This window comes from Pan troglodytes, chromosome 2 (genome assembly GCF_028858775.2).
Source record: "Pan troglodytes isolate AG18354 chromosome 2, NHGRI_mPanTro3-v2.0_pri, whole genome shotgun sequence".
In the NCBI taxonomy this organism is placed as follows: Eukaryota; Metazoa; Chordata; class Mammalia; order Primates; family Hominidae; genus Pan; species Pan troglodytes.
In genome coordinates, this window is record NC_086015.1 from 14,908,583 (window position 1) to 14,932,242 (window position 23,660).

General features: G+C 45.2%; 1 protein-coding gene across 2 annotated transcripts in view; it reads left to right on the forward strand.

Annotated features, from left to right (window-relative positions):
- SLC6A11 (solute carrier family 6 member 11) overlaps positions 1-23,660 on the forward strand; it is a 124,842-nt gene that overhangs the window by 72,540 nt on the left and 28,642 nt on the right. The window lies entirely within an intron of this gene.

The window sequence follows — 23,660 nt, forward strand, 5'->3', positions numbered from 1 at the left end:
GGCTTTGCAATGTCATGGGGGTCTGGCAGCTGTGATGTTACAGCCTATGGGCAGTTGTGGCTGGAGCTAGTGCCATTGTGTGAGTTTGTCTGGCTACCTCCAGAAGTTCAAGAGGATCAACACAGGAAGGAGACAGTGGAGTCACTTCAAAGAGATGTCAGCAAACATTCAAGGTGCACGTACTGTGTGCAAGGCCCAGCCAAGCAGTGAGAGTACAGGGATGAAATGGTGGTGTTTTCACCCTTGAGAATTTTGCTGTCTCATAGAGGAGAGATGTTGCCACGGCAGGGGCTGGTGAGAACCTTGGAGAGTCATGAGCTGAGCTGTGCCAGCACAAAAGAGGAACAACTGAGTGCCTGTCTTCAGGTATTCTCAGGCTGTTTTGTTAGAATGCCCACCTTATGTTTATTCATCCACCAAATATTTGTTGAGTACCTACTCTATGCCAGGCATGATGCCAGGCTTTGCTTTTTAAATTAATCAGGAGAAATTTACCAAGTATCCATTCTTGCTAGATATTTCCTGGGCACTGTGGGAGTGGGGTGGAGGTTGGGTGGGGAGGATGAGTAAGACACATTTCCTGTTTTCTCAGACAGGAGTTTTTAAGTGGGGGAGGATCTTTAACCCCCCTCTCCAAAATTGCACATTAAATTTTGCAGATTAAGTATAGTTTTTTTAGATTAATAGATTTTTATTAATTTTAGCTGTTTTAAGTTTACAGAAAAATGGAGCAGAAGGTACAGAAAGCTCCCATATACACCCCACACCTCCTCCCAACACCCATTTCCCGTATTAGGAACATCTTGCATTTGGGTGGTACATTTGCTACACTCAAGGGGCCAATATTGATATATTATTATTAATTAAATCCATAGTTGACATTGGAGTTCTCTCTTGGTGTTGTACCTCCTATGGGTTTGGAGGTACCTCCAAATGTGCAATGTTGTAGCTCCAGTGAATGTGTAATGACACGCACCCACCACTGCAGTATCACACAGAGTAGTTTTCCTGCCCTAGAAATCCCCTGTGCTCTGCCTGTTCAGCCCTCCCTTCCCCTGAACTGATCTTTTCCCTACCTCCATAGTGTTGACTTTTCCAGATTGTCACATAGTTGGAATCATACAGTTTGTAGCCTTTTCAGAGGAGCTTCTGTCTCTAAAACCTTATTACTACTGAAAGTGTCTCCAGGCCTAGCACCAGCCTTATTTGGGAGCTTTTCAGACATGCTGACTCCCTCAGGCCCCAATCCCAAGCCTGCTCAATCAGAACCTGCATTTTAGCAACACCCCTGGTGGTTTTTATACACATGAAAATTTGAGGAGCACTGGTCTAAGAGAGCACTGAAGGCAGGCCGAGGCCTGTCAGACAAACCAGTGAGGGCTTGTGGTCAGAGGAAGCAGAAGTTCTGGGGCCAAGTAGTCTAGGCAAGAAGGAATTCCTGGGTGTTGGGGCCACCCACCTGCCCTCACTCCCACGCCAGGGGGGAGAGAGAGAGAGAGAGGATCACCTCAGAGCTTCCTGCAAAGGGAATGGAATGGATCCCTTCAGCAATTTCCACTTTCTAGAACTACATTATCCCATACAGTAGCCATAAACCACATCTGTCTATTTAAATTGAAATTAAATAAAATTTACAACTCAGTTCCTCTGTTTCATTAGTCAAATTTCCCATGCTCAATGCCCATCTGTGGCTAGTGGCCACCATATCAGAGAGCACATATATAGAACATGTCTATCATCATAGAACATTCTATTGGACAGTAGTGCTTTATAGGAAAAAAAGGCCCAAGAAGCAGGAGGATGTGTAGAAACTGGAGCTCCAATTCTGCCAGGTGCTGGAAATGGAGCAGTCACTCCTGGTGCCCTGAAGGCACGCTGACAGCCCTTGTGGGTTTCCTTCCTAAGAATGAAACAGCAGAGTTCTAAGAATGCCCACTGAAGAGTCAAGACCAGAACCACGGCCACAGTTGTCTTTGGAAGAAAGGACTGCAACTAAAGTCCATCTGTGAAGTGCTGTGGGAGGCTGTGATAGCTGTACATGCAGCACCACTGGGTTGGGAGGAAAGGGTCTATCCCTGAGTGCAGTGCAGAGATAGGAGGTGTGGTGCTGACTCAGTCAGTGTGGCTGTTAACTATCTTTGTCCTCTTTCTGAATAAGAAAAAATACTCTAGCACACAAATTCCCTCCAAATCCCATGCTCTCATCATCCCTGTGATATTTACTTTTTGATTCTGCCTTATTACTTCTTAAGAGTTGACACTTGTATTTCACAACATGCTTTACTGATTTCTTTGCTTCCCATTGTTTTCATTCGTTTCTACAGGATTACATTTTCTTCTTGTTGGAGTTAATCGTTTAGTAGTTCTTTGAGCAAGGGCCTGGAGTAACTAAGCTCTCTTAGTCTGTGTATTTCTGGAAAGACATTTATTTCACTTGAGTGGTAGTTTAGCTGGGAATGGAATTGTAGGATGGTAATTTTTAAGTTACATTTTGAACTTGGATGCCCATATTGCAAGAGCAATGTGTAATCATACCCATATCTGATGCTTTCATGGCGAGCTGAGGGGTAGAGTTTCTAACTTCTGGCTCACTATGGGACAATCCTTTCTAGATCCCAGCTCTTTTCAGTAAGCCTAATTAGCTTTTGGTCATACCCACAGCATGCAATCTTAACTCTACCATTGGGAAGGAATGAAACCTCAGCCTCTCAGACTTCTACTTGCTCAGATGTCCCTATGGGTTGCTAGGTCTATTCCTCCTCCTCCTCAACTTCAGTTTTGACTTCTCATTTCTAGCATCTGGGAGAATTTTCTATCTTCCTTAAAATGGATTTAAAATGTTACAGATTTAAAAGGCTGTGATTTAAAATATTTCATAATTATCTGTTTTCTGTAACTGTCATAAAAATATTAACCCTCAGCATTTACTTTTCTTTATCTGCTAGTCTTGAACATGATATATTGAATATTCAAGTAGCCAATTAATATTAAGAGAGATACCCTTATTCATGCTTAATTCAACAGCTCAATTTTATTCATAAAATCATGTGTCAGTGGTGGTGATTTCATATTTCATAATTTCCATGGTTTTATATTCTGACACTAAATTTGTTTCTTACTCATAGAGTAAAATTATACTCATGAAGGTATTTGGCAAAGAACTCCATAAAGCTCATTTATTTGCTATTTTAATAAGTTTAAGAGCCAGTATGTAGGTCCAACTTCTTCTTTTGTTGATGAGTACCTGAGTGCCAGAGGGAGGATATGGCTCACCCAAGGCCACAGCTGGTGGAGAACTGGACCAGGACTGAGCACCTCCAGTTGAAACATTTGCCACTTTTCCACCCCTTTGAGTCTATTTGCTCATCTATGAAATGAAGAGGTTAGACCAGACATGGAATCAGGTCCTGTCTCACTAATTTTGTGTCCTTGGGCAGGTCACATAACTTCTCTGGGCTTCCATGTTAATAAACCCTACTCTGTCCACCTCAAATGGCTGTGGAAAGCATCAAATAGGCAGATGTGTGTGAAAGAGCTCTGAGCAACACAAGGGCTACAGAGCAGCTCTTGTTATTAAGTTGCTATGACTGGTTCCTGCAGCTCCTCCATAGTTGGGAAGAAGTGTGCTTTGCAGATGCAGTGTGTTCTGATGATTTCTGATCTAGCACAGCTTTGTAAGAGAGCAGGAATTTCTTTTGTGAGCAGCAAGATGACGGGTCTTTGATACCTCTTAGTTGGCTGGGATTGTGACGCTTGATGTCCTTCTCTGAAAACTCATTGGTGTGTGAATCTCATGTTCCGTTTCTCTCACTTCTCATATGCAAGCCAAGCGCTGGAAAGCCCTACAGGGCGAGTGCTGAGTCCTGCATAAGGTTCACACAGAGGCCAAACATAGCTCTGCCTCCTTGCTTAGGGTCTCAGTGACGTTCCAAACAGTAGAGGCAAGTGGGTGCTGCTCAGCCTCCTATGCTGTACCCATCTCGGTCCTTCATGTCCCACTGCTCATCCCAGGAGGCACTGTTGCATGGTACGAAACTCCCAGGCTAAGAATCAGGAAACCCAGCTCCACCACCGACCTTGAACTGTCACTGTACCTCCTTGTGCCAGAGTTCCATCAGCTGTAAAATGAGAGTGTCTAGTAAAATCACTGTCTTCCTTTTTTTTTTTTTTTTTTGCTATCAATAATCCCTTTTATTTTCCTCCTTATGATCCACCAACATGGACCATGTTGTGCTGACAGGAAGTTCCTATTAGCAGTTGTATGTGTCTGATTAATAAAAGCTGGCAAAGCCCAGGAATTAGTCTTTAAAATGTCCTTTGGAGGAGACAAAGCCCAGAGAGAAGAGATGATTTACCTGTGGTCATGAGAAGATTTTTATATCATAAATCACCTGGAAGGGAGAAACTGCACATCTCCAAGGTTATAGATGACAGTGCATTAGGATTTCCCAAGGCTGTGGAAGTGCGTGGGGGAAACGGGTTGGGTGAATGTCATTCTAAGCAAGCACATGATTAACATTCCTGGGTGTTAATCCAAGCTACAGTTGACTGACCCTTCCAGAACGTGAACATTTTATCCAACTCTACCTCTCCTATGATGGCTTGCAAACTGCCTAGCACATAGTAGGTGCTCATTAAGTGCATATTGTAGCCTGTGGTTGTCATCTCAGAGTTAAGCTCCTGCCTGGGATGGTGAGTACCATGATAATTGTCCTTCTCCAGTCCTGTCACCTGTTTGGAGCTTTAAAGAAAATATTCCCTAAGAAAGACAGATGAGGAAAATAAATAACAGATACAGACCTCTTTAGTGAATACCTCAGAGACAGAACATAAAATTAATCCATAGGTTTGTGCAAGGTGAGGTTGGAGGAATGCAAACTTCTATCTTCTCATACTTGCTCCCCTTTCTCTCTTGACTCGTGGAAGACTTCTACCTAGCCCAGAAGGGAAACAGCTGAAAATGAGGCTTAACAACTTCTCAGATGAATCTGTGAATCACAGATGGATAATATCAGGAGTTCAGAGGTGTTTTTAATCTTTGAGGGGACGTCAAGGAGGAGACAACTGATCCCAGAAAACTCAGTTTTTCTGATCTGAGACTGAACGTTGGTTTTGGTTTCGGTTTCTGACATCACCTGGCAGGGTAAGAGTTTCCTCAGTTTCCCCCCACTGATGCAAGCATGAGTTACTGGGCACAAAGCATAGTCTTCTCACCAAAGGATTCCTGAGAAGTGTCGTGAACGCGTCTCTTCCAGTGAGGCCTCCAGTTCCCACTGTGGGACGAGAGTATTCCTTCTGCTGTCTTGTGGGTTGGTTCTGCCTGCACATGCCCACCCCCTGGACTCTACTATGGGTGTTTCACTATGTCAGCTTCACCACAGACCTTTCTAGCCCCCATCCATGCATTCTATTTTATTTTTTGATACACTTCAAAGTAAGTTGTAGACATCAGTACACTTCAGCCTTAAGTACGTTGGCATTGATGTCTGTAACTTACTTTATTTTTACCTGATCATTCTTAGTTTTACAGCTCAACCCAAAGCCCTGAAAAATCGCTGAGGGAAGCATGAGGAATGAAGACAGCCCCTCCCTCACAGTGGCTTTGCCCCGAAGCCAAGGCCACTGTGTCCCACACATTATCCAGGAGGGCGTGTTGTGGTGGCCTGCCATCTCCCATTAGTCCACCAGGTTAGCCACCCCTCCTGGTTTCCTGCCTGACACAGCCCTGCATGTTTACCCATTCCCCCAGGCCCCTGGGTCCTGCTGCTCCCACTGGCCTATGTGAACCAGGATGCTCCGTTAGTCAGATTCCCAGGGAACTGGTGCCATTTAAAGCTGTCACCGCTTCCATTCAGATGAGCATAGGAGAGGCCATGTGAGCAGGTGGCAATGTGACCCTGAAGGCTGGCAGGACCTGAGAGGTGGAAGGAGAATGGTATGTAAGCAGGGCAGGCAGGTCAGTGAGTGTCAAGCAGTGAAATCTGTCTGGACATTGGGCCTGCAGAGAGCAGAGAGACAGGTAAGATAAGAGCGTTTGGCTCCAGGCTCATTTACACCACCTCTCCTCTTGGTGAAGATGATGGCAGTCCACTGGGAAGACGAAAGTGAGCAGCAGCCAGGCAATGCACAGAAAGACAAATACCATGTGATCTCACTTATCCTGTATGTAGAATCTAGAAAAGTCAAACTCACAGAAGCAGAGAGTAGAATGGTGGTTCCCAGGGATTGGGTGGGCAGGGTTGGAGAGATTGGGTCAAAGGATATAAGATGTCAATGCTACAGGTGGAATAAGTTCAGATCTATCGTACAGCATGGTGACATAGGCAATAACATGCAATACAATCAATCATGTGTACTTGAAAATCGCTAAGAGAATAATTTTAAGTGTTCTTGCCACAAAAAAACCAAGGCAATGCATATGTTATTTAGCCTGATTTAGCCATTCCATAGTGTTTATGGATTTCAAAACATCATGTCTAAACCACAAATATATAGAATTTTTGTCAATTAAAAGTTAAAAAATAAATTAATTTGGAGCATATTTTTTAAAAAGTGAGGGCTTTGGGATCCTACAGATCTGGGATTGAGTCTTCCAGGTATCAGCTGAGTGATCCCCCAGGGCCTCGTCTTCTTCCTCTGTGAAGTGGAGATGATAATAGTACCAGCCTATGGTGTTGTTGTGAGAACTCAGGGAGATAAACAGCCTGGAATTGCCCAGTAAAGAGAGGGAGGCCCGTGAGGATTCCAAGGGCTGGTTTTCTGCTGCTGAGATAATGCAAGAGAATCCACTCACCTTTTTTAAAACTTAATTTTTTTAATTTGAGAGAGTGCATTTTATTGATTAAAAAAGAGAGTTGGTAATACTACTTTTTGTAGAAATATGAAGACAACATGAAGTTTGGACTAATGACTCTTGGGAACTTGGTACTTTTTTTTTCTAATCTTATTTTATTTAAGTTCCAGGATATATGTGCAGGACATATGCACCATGGAATACTATGCAACCATAAGAAGGACTGAGATCATGTCCTTTGCAGGGACATGGATGGAGCTGGAAGCCATTATCCTCAGCAAACTAACACAGGGACAGAAAACCAAACACCTCATGTTCTTGCTTATAAGTGGGAACTGAGCAATGAGAACACATGGACACAGGGAGGAAAACAACACACACTGGGGCCTGTTGGGGGGATAGCAGGAGGGAGAGCATCAGGATAAATAGCTAATGCATATGGGGCTTACTACCTAGGTGATGGGTTGGTAGGTGCAGCAAACTGTCATGGCACACATTTATCTATGTAAACTTTTTTAGGAGCAAGGGTCGTCTTTGCATGTGCAGGTAATGCTCATATGGGTAGCTTGCGTGGCTTCTCAAAGGTCGAGAGAGCATCAGGATAAATAGCTAATGCATGTGGGGCTTACTACCTAGGTGTTGGGTTAGTAGGTGCAGCAAACCGCCACGGCACACATTTATCTATGTAAACTTTTTTTAGGAGCAAGGGTCGTCTTTGCATGTGCAGGTGATGCTCATGTGGGCAGCTTTTGTGGCTTCTCAAAGGCCCATGATGAGAGGATGTCTCCTCCTTTCTCCTAATGCTGCCCAAGGTAAATGCCTGCAGAGACTGAGAGGCCCCAAGGCCCGGTTCCTTAAGATCTGTCCACTGGGCCTGGCAAAGGAGGCATTGACCCTGCAGTGAAGGCTGGGCAGGGCCAGCTGTTGCAGCATTTCTGGGACAGAATGAGTGGGCCTGGCCTCCTGCCCTTTGTAGAACATCCACACCAGGGTGGGGAGGAGACAGTCAGGGCCTCTGAGGCCAGCTCCTCCCAGGGCTAGAAAAGCTGGCTTTTCTTCTCTTACCCCAAGTGGGACCTGCCTAGTCAGCCCCACACACCCTTCAAAGATGCTTTTTCAGGCCCAAAGGAATGACCCCTCTCTAGCCACTTAGCATTTACTGTGAGCCAGGTGCTCTGTGCACACTCTACAAACCTAGTCTCATTTTGTCTTCAGAACAACTCTGGCAGCTTGGAATGATGATTTTCCCCATTGTACCCATAAAGAAACTGAGGCTCAAAGAGGTGACCTCCTCAAGGTGGCCCAGCAGAGCTGGAACTCAACCAGATCTGTCTGATTTTGTGAGATTTTATACTCGCTCTCCTTTCTCTCTTGATCCGTGGAAAACTTCTACCTTACCCAGAAGGGAAATGGCTGAAAATGAGATTTAAGAACTGCTCAGATGAATCTGTCAGTCACAGATGGATGATATCAGGGGCTTGCTCGACTTTCTTTTTCCTCATATGCTTTCTAGATTGCAAGGCCCTGAGCACAGGATGGGGAGCTTCGTTCTTTCTATAGTCTCCATGTGCTCTACAGGGTGCTCAGGAAATGGTGAGGGGGCATAGACCCACTAACATTAAGCTTCTTAGCAGCAGAAAGCCCCAAACACCTTTTGCCCTAACTTCCAATGCAATACATGTATTAGTCCATATTCACGTTGCTGATAAACACATACCCGAGACTGGACAATTTATAAAAGAAAGAGGTTTATTGGTCTTACAGTTCCACGTGGCTGGGGAGGCTTCACAATCATAGCAGAAGGTGAAAGGCACATCTCACATGGTGGTGGCAAGAGAGAATGAGAGCCAAGTGAAAGGGGTTTCCCCTTATCAAACCATCAGATTTCGTGAGACTTATTCACTACCATGAGAACAGTATGGGGGAACTGCCCCCATGATTCAATTATCTCCCACCAGATCCCTCCTATAACACGTAGGAATTATGAGAATATAATTCAAGATAAGAGTTGAGTGGGACACAGAGAAAAACCATATCATTCTGCCCCTGGCCCCTCCTAAACCTCATGTCTTCACATTTCAAAACCAATCATGCCTTCCCAACAGTCCCCCAAAGTCTTATTTCAGCATTAACTCAAAAGTCCACAGTCCAAAGTCTCATCTGAAACAAGGCAAGTCCCTTCTGCCTATGAGTCTGTAAAATCAAAAGCAAGTTAGTTAGTTCCCAGACACAATGGAGGTACAGGCATTGGGTAAATACAACCCTTCCAAATGAAAGGAATCGGCCAAAACAAAGGGGCTACAGGCCTCATGCAAGTCTGAAATCCAGCAGGGCAGTCAAATCTTAAAGCTCCAAAATGATCTCCTTTGAATCCATGTCTCCTATCCAGGTCATGCTAATCCAAGAGGTGAGTTCCCATGGTCGTGGGCAGCTCCACCCCTGTGGCTTTGCAGGGTACAGCCTCCCTCCTGGCTGCTTTCATGGGCTGGTTTTGAGTGTCAGCAACTTTTCCAGGCACATGGTGCAAACTGTCAGTGTATCTACCATTCTGGGATCTGGAGGACAGTGGTCCTCTTCTCACAGCTCCACTAGGCGGTGTCCCAGTAGGGACTCTGTGTAGGGGTTCTGACCCCACATTTCCTGTCTGCACTGCCTTAGCAGAGGTTCTCCATGAGCACCCTGCCCCTGTAGCAAACTTCTGTCTGGACATCCAGGCATTTCCATACATCTTCTGAAATCTAGGCAGAGGTTCCCAAACCCCAATTCTTGATTTATGCGCACTCCCAGGCTCAACACCACGTGGAAGCTGCCAAGGCTTAGGGCTTGCACCCTCTGAAGCCATGGCCGGAGCTCTACATTGGCCCCTTTAGCCATGACTGGAGTGGCTGGGACACAGGGCACCATGTCCCCAGGCTGCAGACAGCATGGAACAGGAACTCTGGGACCAGCCCAGGACACCATTTTCTCCTAGGCCTCTGGACCTGTGATGGGAGGGGCTGCTGTGAAGACTTCTGACATGCCCTCGAGACATTTTCCCTATTGTTTTGGGGATTAACATTCGGCTCCTGGTTACTTATGCAAATTTCTGCAGTCAGCTTGAATTTCTCCTCAGAAAATGGGTTTTTCTTTTCTATCACATTACTACAAATTTATCACATATCACAGGCTACAGATTTTCCATACTTTTATGTTCTGCTTCCCTTATAAAACTGAGTGCCTTTAACAGCACCCAAGTCACCTCTTGAATGCTTTGCTGCTTAGAAATTTCTTCCACCAGATACCCTAAATCATCTCTCTTAAGTTCAAAGTTCCACAAATATCTAGGACAGTGGCAAAATGCCACCAGTCTCTTTGCTAAAACACAACAAGAGTCACGTTTGCTCCAGTTTCCAGCAAGTTCCTCATCTCCATCTGAGACCACCTCAGCCTGGATTTCATTGTCCATGTCATTATCCGCATTTTTGTCAAAGCCATTCAACAAACCCTGAGGGAGTTCCACACTTTCCTATACTGTTCTGTCTTCTTCTGAGCCCTCTGAACTATTCCAGCCTCTGCCTGTTACCTATTTCCAAAGTCACTTCCGCATTTTTGGGTATCTTTTCAGCAGCACCCCACTCCCAATACCAATTTACTGTATTAGTCCATTTTCACGTTGCTGATAAAGACATACCTGAGACTGGGCAATTTACAAAAGAAAGAGGTTTATTGGACTTACAGTTCCATGTAGCTGGGGAAGCCTCACAATCATGGCAGAAAATGAAAGGCATGTCTCACATGGTGGCGGCAAGAGAGAGAATGAGAGCCAAGCAAAACAGATTTCCCCTTATCAAACCATCAGATCTCATGAGATTTATTCACTACCATGACAACAGTATGAGGGAAACCGCCCTCATGATTCAATTATCTCCCACTGGTCCCTCCCACAACATGTGGGAATTGTGGGAGTATAATTCAAGATGAGATTTGGGTGGGGACACAGAGCCAAACCATATCAATGCAGAAATTTCCTCTCTGCATCTCCGACTGTGCTTTGTTCCTTCTAGCCACATGAGCTCATCCCAGGACTGGAGTTCTCAGCCAGGGAGGAGACTCTTCCACTGTTGACTGTGCCTGTTCCCACTCCCCAGCCACCACAGATATCCCCTGGGAGGCTCCTTGGGGCATAAATTTGAATGTGTTCCCATTCACTGTCAGAATTCTGTTTCACATGGAATTGAGTAGTATCTTCCTGCATCCTTGGTATGGCTACCATAAGCATTTTCCTACTTGGGAACTTTGAGTGGTTTCTGCCCAAAGATATAGTGATGAATGAAACACTAGCTCTGAATTCCATGAGATTCTGGAAGATCTATTCCATTTCCCCTCTCAGCCTCTTGCTTAGAAGCATTTCTGCTGGGCAGCTTCTGAAAGATTTCTCCTTTCCTGCCCTCTAGGCCTTTGCTTGTAGCATTTGTTCCACTGGAATAGCCTGCCACTTTCTGCCAGCCTTCCAGGCCAGCATAAGTGCCAGAAATCCACTAAAAACACATATCTCCATCAGTATGGTGTCATTTTCCTCCTTCCTTTCTGTGTCCCTTGTGTTTGATGTGAAGTTTGTCCTTAGTATGGAGCAGGAGCTTAAACACAGGTGTTCCAGTGTCTTCCTGGGCTTTTAAAACGGCAAGGTTGAAATGCCCCATGGAAAATGGGCTCAGCTGACCCAAAACCATAACCCTGTTATAAAGCCTGGGATGGCTGGGCTGGATGATTCTCTCTTGCAGGTTTCTGCTCACTCACTATCTCTGACAGGTGGTGGATGTCTTTCCCCATAGCTACACTGAAGGCAGAAGAGTGCTGTGATTGATTAGTAATGTCTGCCCTGGGCAGAAATGGGGGTTGGATGTGCATGTCACATATTTGCCATCTCCATTGCAATGTAGTTCCCTTATTTTACAAGTTGGAAAACTGGGGCTAGGAGAAAATAATGAACTTTAGAGAGAACACACAGGAACTTTAAGGGCAAGCTGCAATCGGAGCCAGGTGTCCTGTCCCTCTCAGTCCAGTATGTTCTCCACTTGGCCTGGTAGTTAGGACTCGCTGTGAGCTTTGAGCACTCCTTTCCTGTGTGCTGGAGACCCTAAGCAGCGGTGGGCATCCTACAGACATTTCTTGAGTGCTTATCATGTGTCAGCAATGTGCAAAGGGTTGGGGATTCAAAAGTGAGAAAGCAGAGCACCCTGCTCTCAGGAAGCTTCCATTCTAGTTGGGGGAGACAGACAATAAACAATGAATGCCACGTTATGATCTCAGATACTTATTTCTCTATCTGCAGCCAGACACAGAAGTGGCTACCTTCACCATTGTGGCTGTTTTCTTGTCCGTTCTCCTCCCAAGGATGTCTTTTCTATTGCTTGAAGTTTAGCTCCCATTCGACTCCTCCAGGGCATGGAGCACCCCGGCTTGCCATTTCATTTCCTGGCTTTAAACAAGTTCCATGGTTATTAGCAAAGAAATGTTGTTCTGGGGGGAGATGATGAGGCTTCATCCTAACTGCTTGCTCAGCTGACACAAAAGAACCTGCCTGATCAGGCTGGGATTTGAAGCTGAAGTCGGGCTTGGTCCGGGAGCCCCTAGCCCAGTGCTGCCCATGGGATGTGGGTTCTGCAGCCCCACCATCATTGCCCACTCTGACTCCCCCTGCCTCAGTGGCTCCTAGCCAGGACTAGGTAGGACTGCTGGCCCAGGGTCATTTAGAAACAAGGGGGGGGCATACTTTTGGCTGCTAGAATGAATGGGAGACTTCTAGCATTTAGAGAGTCGGGGCTGGTGGGTAGACATCCTACAGGGAGCAGGACAGTCCTGCACAATGAATTATCCAAAATGTCAAGAGCCTCCCCTTTAAGGAACACTCCTCAGGGGAGAGCTTGGCCTAAACTGTCTTTCCCTGAGTCTGCATGGACATCCTGGGAAGAGCTTGGGGCTAGGAATTGCCGTCTTCAGGCCTTGCTCAGGCTTATCCTTCTCTGAGTCTCCCCCATTTAGAACTTTGGTAAAATGGGGCTCAAGCAACTGACGTGATGGATTAAGGGGAGGCCAACTGCCCATCTGCCCTATGCACTCTCCATGCCTGGACATGGCTGTCCAGCCTCCTGGGCAAAAGCCCAGCCACAGTGACCCTCGTTCCCTGCTCCACACAAAGGGGCCACCGGGGTCGGCCTACACACCCAAACTCCCTCTGCACAGGATTGAACGGCTCCTCACCGCCCGCAGTGCAACCCTTTAGCCCAGTGACACTTTACTGGCAGGGCCCTGGTTGGCCCCAGGGCCGGCTGCCCAGGGAAGGGTTTGGCACCAGAGCGAGAGGCTGCAGAACATATTTCCAGTTGGGCTTACAGGCCAAGAGCCTCAGCCCCTTCCCACCACTGTTCCCACTGGCCCAGCCCGCCTGCCCAGCACATTAGCATTTAAATATCTCCAAAGTCGTCTCCACCAAAGCCCTCTCCCCCCATGGAATCCACCAGGGAGGGAGCATTTGAATCCCTCTCCCAGACTCCCCTTTCCTCATAATGGCCATACTGTATTCATCAGCTTCTGTATGTGGCATTAGCCGAAAGAAGGAGCAAGGGCGCCTAGCAACCCAGAGGAGGCTGAGAAAGAGGTGGGAAGGAAGTGATTTTCATGTAATCATTCACTTCTACAAAAGCCGTTGTCAGGTACACACTGGAAACACAGCTGTTTTATTATTCTCCTAACCTACTTTTAATCTTTTGAGAATCCTTACCAATATAAAAGGCAAAAAGAAAGAGCTTAATTCAGCCATTTTCTGCCAGGCCATATAAGTTATATTTTTGCCTCAAACCAAGGCTCTGCTTAGAAAAGTTGTGTGTGCGTGTGTCTGTGTGTGTGTGGGTCTGTGTGTGTGTGTGTGTGGTAGCTGTCTGTTTGAAAGAAAATGTTGAAGAAAGAAAAGGCTGTGGGTTGGAAGCCCCAGGAGGGCCCCAAGCTCTGATCTGGCTTCTTGGATCCAAAAGCCCATACCCCATGTGCTGTTGGGTCTGACGGTTTTCACACATCTTCTTGGCCAGGCGCTGGAACAGCAAGGAGCCTAGGAGGGATGAAGTGTTTGTTCTTCCCATCCATCCCTGTTGGACCCAAGCTGGTAGCCCTAAGAGGCATGTGTATCTGCTTTAGTGATAGGCAGTTCGGCATTTGGTGCTTCTCAGAAATCTGATTAGTTCACCTGATGGGAAGGGAAGCTGGGATGTTGGAAATGACGTGGGCGCTTGTTTGCATAGTATAGTTGAGAATCGTCAGCCACCAAAAGAAACCAGATTAAAGGGATGGTACCAGGTACTCCACTACACACTTTACATTCATTATGTCTTTCTTTCACAGGCAAGGAAGTTGAGGTTCAAAGAGGTGAAGTAATTTGCCCGGGGTTGCATAGCAGTAAGCGGAAGAGCAGAGCTCCAAGCTGGGTCTGCTGACCCCAAAGTTTTTGCCTTTTCATTAAGCTCCTGCAAGGCTCAAAGCATGGAGCCTGGCTAGAGCTATCTTGTTTAACTTAGGCCCCTTTTGCTTGGTGTTTCAGTGCCTTCTTCCAAGTGGGCCAGATTCCTGGGGCAATTAGGAGATTCATTTGTTCGTAAGCCCAAAGTGACTCCTCACGCTGGCCAGTGTGTACATTTCTCTGAAGTAAATGGACAAGTGACTTCCTCTCCCTGGGTGTTAGTTTATTCATCTATAAAAGGGAGATAATAAATAACAATGGCACCCACCTTAACGGTGTGGACGAGGTGAGTTTAATACCTGTAAAGCACTTTCCATGTGGTATGTCATGGGTGCTAATAAAAGTTAGTTGGTGTCATTGTGATCATCAGCATGACTATCGTCATACACCCTCTTACCGGTGCTTTCGTGGCAGGATGGGTTAATGCTGCATTTGTCAAAGACCTAAGGCATTACCACAGCAAACACAAGCCAATTCGAGGACATAGAGATGGATTTAATTGGTCGGTCAGCTGTTGCTGGCTTTGGTGACAAGGAGAGGCATGCCCTTCTGCTCTGATTGGCGGCTCTCTTTGCAGATTTGAAAGCACATTTCTAGGGTAGCTTTTTTCTGTAAGCTGTGTTGCCATAGATGCTGTATAAAATCCCAGAGCAGCATCTGTACCTTCATGGGTAGGCGGGACCCTGGCCCCTACTGCCACTGAACTCACTGCCACACTGAACTCATCTCCCATACCCCTCCCCACAAGTTGCTCCTCTCTGCCACATGTTGTATGAGAGCTTATCTGCCTTTGCTTGTTGTCTGTGTCTCCCGCTAAAGTGTAAGCTCCTTAAGGGTAGGAGCTCTGTAACATTTAGTGACAGCTTCAGCCTCCATTCCTGGGACTTGTGCCTGGCACATGGTAGACACTAAGTGCATGCTTATGGTGGGGGGAAGAGGGAATAGGCTTTTTTGTTTCCTCCAGGTTTTTGAGTACTGGAATATCCTGGGAGGGAATGAATGTTGACTAAGCACCTGCTGCTCATGAGGGCTCCTGGCTGGGTTTCTGAATACTCTCCAGAGTATTTCTCAATGCTCTCCAAGAGCCAGGATGGTACTGAAGGTTTGTTTCACAAATGTTATTTCAACTTCTGTGTGTGAGAGAGACATGCTGCCCACATATGCACGATGACCATCTCCCCAGTCTCCCCAGTTGGATAAGTCACTCCAAGAGGTAGGAAAAAGAAGTAAAGCTTTCTCCCCAAAACATCTAAGAAATTAGACATTCTACTTGCATGATCAAGGTAGGAATGTGGAGAAAAGGTGAGCATGTTTCCAGCAACCTACCTGTGTCTAACCTGGGGATGATGATGCTCACCTCAGGGCAGTGTGTGGGACACACAGGTCATAGGACATACAGTATTGTAAACTGTAAAGTGCTATCCATGTGGACTGGGACAGCGTGTGCTGAGTATCCATCATGATGACTATAGCTAAAGTGTGGGTGGGGAAAATTTGTCCTTGTCCATCCATCCTTTCTTGCTTCTCCCAGCAAATGTCATCAAGGAGCTACTCTGTGCAGCCCTGTGGCCCTAGCTGGGAAGGTGGGCTATGCCATTATTCATTGCTGTCTCTACCTACTGTGCACCAGGGCTCATTGGAACCAGTGGCCTTGAAAGAGGTGAGGTTGCCCCAGAGCTGGAGGCGGGACCACCTCTCTTCTAAAGGGGCCCCACTCCCCTGTTCCCATGCAAATCTGTCCTCCAAACCTCTGAATGTGGACCGCCCACAGCTGCACTGCCAGAACGCCCCCCATTCATTGCTGCAGAACATGGGGAGTGATCCCTTTCTCAGCTACTGACCCAGCTTCCTTAGGGTTTGTTTTGTTGAGACTGTTTTCCCTTCAAATTGTGTTGAGAAATAGGAAGCCCTTTCTCTGCTGAGCTGCTCCCTTTGTAGCATCCTGGGAGATGCTGGTCAGTAGGGCTCAGTTGCCTGGTCTTCCTTTCATTGAGGTGGGGTTGCCTTTGTTCTGTTTGACTTGACAGCTGCAGAGCTGTTTAAATCCCAGCTGAGACTACAGGCCTACTCAGCAGACCAGGAGGTCCTAGCTTTTCTCTGTAAAGTGTAGAGCCAGAACGCTCTAGGTTCAAACCCGACTGTCTCCCTTATAAGCTGTTTGACTTTTCAGGAGCCTATTTCCACTTCTGAAAAAATGGAGACAATAATACTTACCTAGTAAGATCATTAGCAAATTATGAGATTGTGTACATGAGAGCCTGTAGTACGCACTATGTTTCAGCAAACATTAACTCAAGGTTTTCACTTCTTAAGGCATTACCAAACCTATGGAAGGGCTGGTTCATGAATGTTCTGTTAGCTTATTTTACTAGACTTTCTTTCCCTTTTTGTCAAATCATTCTAATGCCCACCATGATTTTGTTTGTCTGTGCTTGTGGAATTTTTAGTTAAAGAAAGTAGCTGTAGGTGAAATAGACTTGGGATAATGCTTTGGCAGAGATAATGCTGTGTTCATGTCATTTATTTTTTCTCTTCTTGAGTAAATGGGAAGACTACATTCCCCAGAGTTCCTTGTCTTTAGTTTGCAACCAAGTCACTTGGGTGTGGCCAATGATATGTATTTGGGAGTGAAGGCAACCCTCAGGCCTAATCCTTAAAACCTTCCCAAGCAAACCTCCAGTTTCTCTGCCTCAGAGGCTGTGCTGGAAGCTTGTGTTGAGAGATGGTGGTGTCATAAAGGAAAAACACTTAATATCACAAATCATTGGGTGCAAGAGAGCCCCTTCACAGGGGCTATGCTTTAATCTTTGTGTGGGTGAGAAATAAACTTTTATTGTGCTAAAATACTGAAATTTGTGGGTTTATTGTTTAATACAGCATAACCTAGCAGTAATTATCTTAACAAATACACCACCTCACTGATGAGTTCATTAGTTCCTTTCTAGACTGAGAGGCAAGGATGACATTTCGAGCCATGTTGCATTTTCACAACCACAGGCATCTGTTTAAGAAACAAACATATATCAGTTATGCTTTCTGTAAAGAGCCTAATGATGCAGACTCCATGTAAAGACATCCCATGGTTCTTCATGGGATGTTTTCAAGAAATCTAATCCTGTACATTCTCAGGCTCTGCTATGCCCAAATGAGCACATGTCTCAGCAGAAAAGCTGATCTCAACATTGGTTTTTCAAATGTGAAAAATAGAAGAGGCCAGGGAAGAAAATTTTAGATCTGGAGTCAGGGAGATGTTACGTTACTGCTAAAATCCTGATGATGATCAAATATATGTCTCTAGCCCAGACATCGATATGTAGCCCTAGACTTTCCATGTATCTCTTGAACATCTCACTTGATGTCTCAAACTTCCCTTCTCCAAATTAATACCCATTTCCCCACTTCATACCTTCAACCACCCTTAGAAAACCTGGATCATCTAGTGTTGCACCCTCACCCACCATATTGCTCAGATCTGGGTATTCGTCTCTCACCTCCAGCCAAGATCAATCTTGTATAACTTGCCCTCTAAAGATTTCTTGAGAATCAAGAAGATAAGGTAGCAACAGAAAAAAAAAATATATTTTAAATTCCTGGAATCTTCTCACCCAAACAGAGAAACAAGGGTAGTAAAACAAAAACCCTATGGACAGCACCTTCAGCACAATTAGGTATCACCATGAACCACAAAATGTGAATAGATGGGGCCAGATGCCAACAGCAGTGACATCTGCATGATGTCAGTTCTGTAGGATAAGATGAAGATGAACATAAAGGCAAAGGGAATTCTGAAGATCCAGCACCAGGAAACCCAGAAAGCTCTAACATGTACTGGGAGAGGACTCTCTTTGGGGGTAGAAGCTTAGTGGACCTATCTGAGAACATCACCTCAAATGAGGAGGGGGTCTATGCAGTCTCTAACCCCTAGGTAAGTGGGGGAGGACTGCAGCAAATTTGGGCAGAGGTCTGGGCCCTGTGAACACTACGCACTAACCAGTTGAGGCTTCATGGATATTAAGGAGAAATTACGGGAAGCAGAATCCAAATTGAGCAGGACGGAGACACTAGAGGAAATGAAAGGAGAAATTTTGGATAAGAGTGGGAGAAAAGAATAGAGAACAATAATTTCAGAAAGTACTATCTGTATGGCCATAGTTTTAAAGAGTTTTTGGCAATAAAAGAATAAGGAAAGTTCAGACTGCAAGTCTAGAAAAATCTATCCTGGACCACTCTCATTCCTCTACGCAAGAAAATCCTCTCCTAAGAGTACAGGAAAATCTATCTTGCCTAAACGTGAGCAACAGAAGAGGACTGTGATCAAAACTTATGCAAAGCTATGATAAGGAAAATAATTATGGGGAGAATATTGTCCCAAGGCATTGCACGAAGACAGAACCACAAAACAGTGTAACACTGAAAGTTAATATTTCAAAACAAGCTAAAGGAAAATAATAAACCAATAGACACTATGAGGCAAATAGCATACATGAAATTGTTAGACAAAAAGACTATTTAAAAAGAGAGCTGACAGGAAGGACAACTTACAAAAGAAAAACTATTTCAGAAAAAATAACTAAAATGAAGGAATAACAGTGAATACAGACCATGGATGATATGACAAAGCAAACAGAAGATGGAAAGGAGGAAAAATGTAAAAATAAAGTCAGAAATGAACAAAGACTTTTTAAAGAATGAAAGAAAAAGTGATAGGTATAGAAGGTGAGCAAAGAAGGACCAACATACATACGAGTCCCCAAAGAAGAGACCCAAAGCAATGGAAGAGAATAAATACAGCAATAATTTTGGGATCTTTTTTCTCCTGAAAGAGAAGAATTGAACTTGCATCCTGAAAAAATATACCATGAGCCTGAGAAAATCAACACAGATTAGTCACTGTTGGACTTTAATAAAGTGTAGAACAAAACCTGTTGGACATCCAAACCAAAAGAATAAGTGCTTTATAAGGGGAAGCAAGTTATATTGGCACCAGACCTTTCTACCACAGCACTTTGTGCCAGAAGGCAACTAAGCAATATATTCCAGATACTCAGGAAAAGAAAAAGAGAGCCAAGGATTTTATATACAGCCAAATTGCCTTTCAAGTATGAAAGTCACAGATCAACTATTCTAAACATGCAAGAACTCAGCTAATATTATTTCCTATGAGCCTTTCCAGAGGAATTTACTGGAAAACAAGCTACAGATAACAAAATTGACTGGAAAGGTATTAACATAAGGGCTGGGGGTGATTGTTAAATTCATAGTTACCTATCGAATTCACATTAAGTAATGACTATAAGGAGCCTGGCATGCTGGTGCATGCCTGTAGTCACAGCTACTCAGGAGGCTGAGGCAGAAGGATCATTTGAACTCAAGAGTTCAAGGCTGCAGTGAGCCATGATCACACCACTGCACTCCAGCCTTGGCAACATAGCAAGATCCCATCTCATTCAATCAATCAGTAAAGGCTATTATGTGATGGTTGTATGTTCTGATAATCTATACAGTGTATTAAAAATTTGAAGATAATAACATATATATGAAAAGTATAAAAAGTTTACAGATTGACTTGTAAGTATTAACTGGAGGCAAATGGATATTTCTTCAAATTGGATGCTAGTGGGTAGGGAGGGAAGACAAATGGAGGCTGTAGCTAATTTCAGTATTCCTCACAGCAGAGAACCAACAGACTGTGTCAGAAAATGGGAGGATTAAGGGTATTGTGTAAAGGTGCTGGTTTAATGGTGAACATCAGAATAAAAATGACAGACTTTTCCCCATAGAGGTAGGAGAGCAAGATGGAAAAATCATTTGAGAACATACCCTTAAAGATTCATGTGAATCTTTAAGCCCAACATGCCCTCTTTCATCTCTTCTCCAATCTCAAAAGGTGTGCCTCCTCCAGGCAGCCTTCTCTGATTGCCTTAGCACAAGTTTCTCTTTCCCCCCATCTGTCTCTCCCAGCTACTGGGCACCTTGTTTTGTGAATGTTTTATCTCACCTGAGGACAGAGACGGAGTGCTATGTAAAATTGAGTGGTACTCTTTCAGAGTGTGACACAGGGTTCTGCACAGTATACAGGTGAATGCACTCAGTGAATGCTGGTCCATCAGTAATTTGGGATTGATTAAAGGATTTGGGCTCATACCCTCTGGGTTTTTCTAAGAGCTAAATGTTGCTATTAGCTTGAGTTTGAAGTGAGAACAATTCAATCCAACTTGACTTAAATAAAAGAGGAATTTATAGGCCTCTGAAATGAAATGTTCTAGGATAGGTCTGATTTCAGGTCTGATCCAGGGAGTCATGTGCTAATATTGGTCTGCCTTTGCTCTAGACTCTGCTTTCCTGTGTGTTGGCCTTAATTCTCAGGTAGACTCTTCCTTCATGGCCAGTGATGTCCCCAGCAGTTACAAGCTTAACATCCCCAGCAAAAAAAAAAAAAAAAAAAAAAAAAAAAGTGTCCCATTGACTTGCCTTGCATCATATGCTCATCCATGAACCAGTCACTGTAGCCAAGAAAAATCCTTGGATTGGCCAGGTCTGGGTCATGTGGCCAGCCCTGAATCTACCTCTGAGCAGAGAAGAGGTAGCTTTCCAAAGTAAAATTGAGGTGCTATTACCAAAAAAGGAAAGATGGATGCTAAGTAGGCAAAAACAGCGTTGATGTGCCCAAGAGCAAATTGGAAAAAAAAAAAATACCTGCAAGTGAAAATCATTGGTTTGGGGGACATATCTGGGGCTTGTGGGTCGAAAGCTTTCTTTGGTGTTTTCTAACTCATAGAGCGTTTATTCACCATGTTAGGGGGAGGGTCCACTCCACTGAGTGACGGGGTTCAGTCAGGATTGGGGAGCCAGCTCTCCCACAAGTCTGAGGGCTTTGCTCACTCTGGCCTGCACACTCTGGCCCAGAACAGTGAAAGAGGGACACCTGGTTTGTGGCACCATTAACAAGTGTGACTGGAGGCCCAGTGTCTGGTCAGGCACTGAGTAGCTCTAAGTTGCCACTGGGATTTGGCCTCCCATTTCCTGGGTCAGCAGCTGCACTGCTTTTTGCTTCCCCATGTGGCTCACTGGCCTTACTAAGCAGAACAGGCAATCCACTGAGGTAGCAAATGGGGAAACTGAGACAAAGCAGGAGGAATTAAAAATACAACCACTTCTTCTCAAGTCTTTAACACTTTTTTCTCCACTGGACCTTTCCTACCAACATTTAAGCATCCTTAAGCTTCTACCATTTCCAAAAACCTCCCCCAAATTGTATTTACCCTTTTACTACCAGCCTATCTCATACCCCCCACACATCAAAATGTCTGGAGTTTGTTCTTGTCTTTCCTCTTTCCAGTTTCTCCTACCCCATCTCAGTGCACTCTTGTCTACTGGCATTACCTGCCTCTCCCTGCCCCTGCACTTCATGAAAGAGCTCTCCTTAAGTTCCTCACAGAGCTCCAAGACCCGAAACCCAGTGATACTATTGTTAGAGGAGAAAAAAATACACTTATTTCTCAGGTTCAGAGGCAGCATTATGATCTTCCATTTTAATAGGCAATTTGTTGAATGACTTAACACAGTTGAGCAGACCCACGATAGAATGACTTGTACCATGTAATCCAGTTCTGAAGAGGGAGGAGATACAGATACTTTGCCTGGAAAGGAAAGAGTTCTGAGGTCCAGTGGGCATGAGTATTTTCTTTGAATCTTTAAAGTGCTACCACATGGAGGAGAGGGATGTGGCCTGGGTGCCCCCAGAACGAGGAAAACAGGAAGAGAGAGTTCATCTCATCTTAAAAAATGTTCTAGTAGTCAGAGCTCTCTGAAGAAGAAAGGGCCTGGGTCAGGAGATAGTGAGCTCCTGGTCACTGGTGGTCAGCAAGCAGAGACTCTTCTGTCAGAAGTACTCAGAAGAGAGTCCTGTGTTGAGTGAGAGGTTACACCACAGGCCTTCTGAGGCTGATTCCACACTGGAAATTCTGGGACTGAATGGGCATACATCTCTAGAGGCAGACCTCCATGGACTTGCATCTGCCACTTCCCAGCTGTGTGGTTTGGGCACATTACTCAACCTCTCTGTTCCTCAGTCTCCTCAGCTGTAAGAGGGGGCCAATAATAGCACCTACCACATAGGGTTGCTGTGAATTTTTTTTTTTTTTTTTTTGAGACAGAGTCTTGCTCCATCACAAAGGCTGGAGTGAAGTGGTGTGATCTGGGCTCACTGTAACCTTCGCCTCCCAGTTCAAGCAATTCTCGTGCCTCAGCCTCCCACGTAGCTGGGATTACAGGCCCCCGCCACCACACCTGGCTAATTTTGTATTTTTAGTAGAGACAGGGTTTCGCCATGTTGACCAGGCTGCTCTCACCCACTCCTGACCTCAGGTGATCCACCCACCTCAGCTTCCCAAAGTGCTGGGATTACAGGCATGAGCCACCCACCGTGCCCGGCCGGGTTGCCGTGAATATTCAGTAATGCATGAAGGGCAGTAATGCGTGGTGCCTGTACATTGAGAGGTCAGTAAGTGTTTCCTGTTTTATATATTTAGTGCCAGCCCTGTTCTCTAGATGGCATTTGATACCTAAGCATGAGTCTCATCAGCTGCATTTTGATTTGAGCTCTGGATTTTCCTTGGCAACTTCTAGGGGCTGGGCTCAAAGGGAGCCCGGGGAAAGTGTTCGAGAAGCCACTGTCATTTCTGTTGTGCATGTCATGCTGTCCACAGCAGTTTTTATCAAAAGGGAGCTTGGGGACTAGGAAAGTAGTTATCTTGTGTACCACATAGGAAGCCTAGAGAGGGGGAGTCTGTTCTGAAAGGGAGAAGGACATGGTGGGCCTCCCTCACTCCTCCCCTCCCTGCCACCTTTTATGCTGAGGTCAGCTATGCAAGTGTATCACCCTGGACAGAATCTTATGACACTTTTCTCATGGTGGCCTTAATCACAAGGAAAAGGAAGCATTCATTTTACCTTAAACATGACTTACCTTGCAAGCAGGCACTAGATCCCAGGGGCTCATGGTCCTTGTTGCATGAATCCTTGCAACAGTCCTGGTAGGGAAGTTTCTTCCCTACTTTGCTGATAAGGAAACAGCCTCAGAGAGGTTAAGTAACTTGTCCAGGGTCACACAGCTGAGGCCGGGGTCCTAAGCATTCAAATTCTTGCTATTCACTGAGCTATTATTCATAACCTCTGGCAAATTCTGGAATTAATTGAGGACATTTACACTTGATCATGTGGTCCCCAAGAATAGAACTCTTTTAAAGGGGATCCTGGGTAGGTTAGGAAGTTTAATTATCCCTTATGGAGTTTTTCTGAAGGGTAGAGTGTGGGTGGGGGATTTCAGAGACCAGGGCCACCCTCTCACCACACATCTGACTTCTGTTTATGCCAACA